The sequence below is a fragment of the Nematolebias whitei genome, chromosome 17 (assembly GCF_014905685.2).
Source record: "Nematolebias whitei isolate Nwh7 chromosome 17, NemWhi1, whole genome shotgun sequence".
In the NCBI taxonomy this organism is placed as follows: domain Eukaryota; kingdom Metazoa; phylum Chordata; class Actinopteri; order Cyprinodontiformes; family Rivulidae; genus Nematolebias; species Nematolebias whitei.
Window position 1 is genome coordinate 37,024,713 of NC_056514.1, and position 4,672 is coordinate 37,029,384.

The window sequence follows — 4,672 nt, forward strand, 5'->3', positions numbered from 1 at the left end:
ACGGTATGTGACGGTTGTTTCTGAGTGACGTGCATTCAGGAATCGGAACAGACCTGCTGCCACAGGTCCTGAATGATAGTTTTCTTGTTTCAGAGATGACAAGGTGAGTTCTTCTCCTCCTCTGGCTAAATTTTCTCCAAAGCCATCGCAGTGCAGTTGTAAACTCCAGCTGGCTTTTGGACGAACAAAAATGACCAACTATCCGCGCAATTATTTGTACCCTGATAGCAAAAGTTATCTGATCTGGGCCAGACACAAGTGAGCATCTGGCCCGGTCGGACCCGTAAACGGACTTGGGCCCGGGGTCTCTTGTTTTCTAATGGCCTCAGGCCCAGGCTCGATGCATTCAGGCCCAGATGAGGCACAAATATATAATTAGTGTTTCATTTTTAGGCTGATTTGGTCCAGACCCGGACCGGATCGGAGTCTAAACATTTTTTTGCAGGTGTCAGGTGGGCTCATGATCCCAGCCTGACCCAGATCTGGCACATGTGTGTGTAAACTCTCCGGTGACAGTAAAGCAGATGTGGCGACTTGTAAATGGATTTGGCCCAGATGTGAATGCTGTAGGTTTTGCCTCTCTCTGTATGTACACACACACACACACACATCAGTCACAGCTTATCGACATTGGGTGTAGCCTGTGTAAATGTCTGGGACCAGCTGATGGGCAAGCCTGTAAAGTTGGGGGGCCAATGACCCCCTGGGCCCCCCGGTTCCAGTGCCACTCTCACCCTCTGTGTGGCTATCTCCACCAGACAAACAAACAAGGACAAAAGCAAACAAATGAATGACACGTTTCACTGCTCGCTGGGCTGTCACTGAAGGTGCTGGCCCCCGGAGCACGAGTGTTTACAGGGGGCACCCTGTTCTGCTCCAGACCCCTGGGAGCTGCAGCAGACGACCTCATTAAACTTACTTACCATATCAGTCCTGATATGTGAGGAAATCCTGAAGTTAAAGCTCAGAGGATCTGCCCAAGATAAATGCACAGACTCGTCTTTTCTTAAAGAGTCAGCGACAAAAAGTGGATTGAACTGGAGTCCGAGCGAACAAATGTGTAACTGGGAGTTCTTTAGTGGGTCTCTAACGGCTTTTAGCAAACAGTTAGACAAAACAGCAAGACTCAGAACATTTCTCCAAGCTGCTGTGTCAACGGCATCAAATGAACTGCCGTTTTTTAAAGTACGGATTCATGCAGCTGGAATTTCTGTTCACACCCGCTCATCATCTGTTCTCCATTTCACACAAACTTTATTCAAACACAAACGTGTCCCGCTCACATGCTAATCTGATTTGACTTGGTTTTGTTGGATCCAACGCTCTGTTTTTACTTCTACTACTTGAATGTGTCCGTAAAACGTTGCCATTTGAGGGATTTTGTAATGTTGCCGGTATTTTATTGACAATATTGTCTGCAAGGCGTCCGTCTCGTGGTTTCAGGGTGAAAATCTCATTTAAATCTTTCAACGTGTTAAAACTATCGATGAACAAAGCCCCAGAAATCCGTCAGCATTAAAACAAAACATTTGAAAGTTGTAATTTTGATGAAAATGACGAGTTGGACTTGCACACAAATAAAGATTTTATAATACAATCACTGAGTTATTTTGAATTTATGCACATTTTTGGACATTCAGACATTGGAAAGTGGGCCTAACTCAGCTAAAACACAGGGACAAAGTAAACAGGACACAGCAATACGCTAACTTCAATACATTTATGGCTTTTAACTTGTTGAGGAAGTCCTTAATTCTCCTCTGCCTGGAAACTGTCAAGGTGAACATCCATCTCCTCAGGTGTCGCTTTAATTTGAAATGTTTCAACGTGTAAATCATGGCGCATCACAAATGTTTGGAGTTTGTTTCATTTGGCTGAGTGGAAAACAGCAGAGGCTTCTGGCCCAATGACAATAAACAAAAAGAGAAAACCTGACTTAAGCATTTCATGCTCGTTTTTAGGAATTATTCTGTTGTTTGTCTTGTTTTTAACGCAAAAAGTCCCGTTGTTCAATATCTAAGCTTGAACAAGGATTTTTTTTTTTTTTAAACAACTACAGTATGCCCAGCAGTGGTTAAAGTTAGAAGGTCGCAGGTTTGCCTCCCAGCATTTCTGTGTGGAATTTTTACATACCTGGCAACCGGGAAAAGATGTATTGGATTTTTTTTTAAATGGTCGTACGGACAAAATATAATTTTCTTTTTATTGTCTCTTAATTTATTTTTTTCATTTGTTTAAATCATATTTATTTGATATATTCCAGTTTGTAAATGTAAATAATGAATCTTCTTCATACACCAAAGTTAGTCATGGAGTTCCTCAGGGTTCAGTGCTTGGACAACTACTTATATATATATATATATATATATATGTATATATGTTTTCTCATATGTTATATGAGACTGGTTCTGCTAAAGGTTTCTTCCTCATGAGAGAGTTTTTCCTTTCCACTGTCACCTACGTGCTCGTTCAAGACGAGAGTCTGCGATGGAGTTAAATTCAAAGCAGTCTGCTGTTCAGATAAATAATGCTAAATTATGTTTTATATGAATGTTTCTGTTCGGTGCCCTGAGACGACTTCTGTTGTGACTTGGCGCTATATAAATAAACTGAATTGAATTGAATTTTAAGATAATCAGAAACAACCAACAGAATGGTGCCACCTCACAGAACTGAACATGTGACCATAAAGCCTCTGGGTTTGAAATCATCTAATGGTTGAGAACTATTCGAATGAATAACAAAGTCCATGCTCAATAATCCAGATATACATATTCAAATGAATCTAAACATGAACAATAAGACTTTATAATTTCTCTGACAACCAATTTGTAACGTGGGGGTGAGCAGCAGAATCGTTGTTGACTGTCATCATTCAGAAATGTTGGAAGACACTTTCAGTTTATCTCTTCTCTCTTGTTTTTATGATCTTTATGGCTGTTTGGCCCAAACACAACTCTGTTTTGGAAAATTAAACAAACCGCCTGTTAAAAGTAATAAATCTACACGTCAGCGTTTGGTTAGAAGGAACATTTGTCTCTTTTTTTTTAATGCAGTTGTGGAAATTCTGGTTTTGGCAGCACAACTTTTAGGTTCAAAACTCCGGCGTCGCTCTGCAGGATAAAGACGCTGCAGACTTTGTTTCAAGTTGCATTTCATTTGGTTTTCACCCATTTGTTTCAGGTTCGTCAGTTTTTGGATGGAAGTAGTTGAAACTTCTGAACTACTTTCAAACTTTCTACCCATCTGAACGACTGCTTTTACTCAGTGTGACATTCTTGAGTGTCTGCACCTTCACATTGTTAAGCTCTTATCAAAACAGACTAATGATTTAATTGGTGGTCACTTAGTACGAACAATAGCAGCAATTACCGGTAAAGTACCATTAGTATCAAGAGTAAGCAGAAGTACTGGTAGATTTCTAAACAAGATCTACCTTTCTTAATAAGATAGAATTTAACAGTAGTGCGTTAAGCTGCAAGAAAATCTCACTGTAAATATCAGCTTGTTGTTAAGCATCAGTATTTACACCAAGAAGTCCCACCTTTAATTTACTCAAAGTCAACAACAGATAACTGTCTCCAAGCACTCAGCATATTCTTTCAGTGCTAATGACGCTCGTAACGAATGCATTATCCGTCAGAATCAACATGTCTGTGGGGTGCTGTAATTAACAATGGGCAGGCTATGCATGTCCATTGTAATGGACCTTGACGCCCTACAGACAGCTGTGAATGGTCAGGAAACTGGGGAGCCACATTCGACAGTTACCAAGAAAAAATGTTTATATGGGGAATGGATGGAAACTTTTAAAATACACAATAAAGTGAGTTCCAAGATACGAGAAGAGACTGCAGCCAAAGAGTGTTAGGAAAACTTGGTTTATATGTAGAAATCGTTTTTTTCCAAATTGTTCTGTAAAAGCAGATTTTCTGGGAATGTTTTCATCCACACAGAAATTCAGCAAAGAACCACAAACATGGTAGTAACTCCACCAGGCCTGGGTGTGTTGGCTACAAAAGTACACAACAAACTGGAACACAGGTGTGGAGCATGTACATGTATATGTAAACAAAAGTTAAAAATAAAAAAAGGTAGTCAGTAGTCCAAATAAGGGGACATAATGGACACTTTGTGGTTTTTGAACCAGTCTGAAATCAGTCTTCCACTTCCTCTGGATGGCATTAATTTGGCCTCCAGTTCTAAAGTTAAAAACCTTGGAGCTATTTTTGATCAAGATATGTCTTTTGAGCATTTTCAGTCTTGGTTTAGAGCTCATTGTAGCACTGGTGAAAGTCACTATATTCTCACAGCCTCTGACAATGGACAGGTGTCTAGACCGCTCCTGTTAGACCTCAGTGCTGCATTTGATACGGTTCATCACAATATTTTACTACAGAGACTTACACAGAGTAAATAATACTCGCTTTAACTTTATGCTTTATTTCTTCAAAGTAGGATAGTCAAATTCTCCACAATTAAAAATATATATATAAGCCTGCACAGTTTATTGTTTTAGTTTTTCAAAAACTGGCAAAATAATATATTTTTTTCTTAAAAAGAATCCAATCTTCTGTGATAGACTTAAAACCTGAACATGGGCACCAGTGACCCCCTGCAACCCAAAAAGGAAGAAACAAGTAAAGATAATGGATGGATGGATGGATGGATG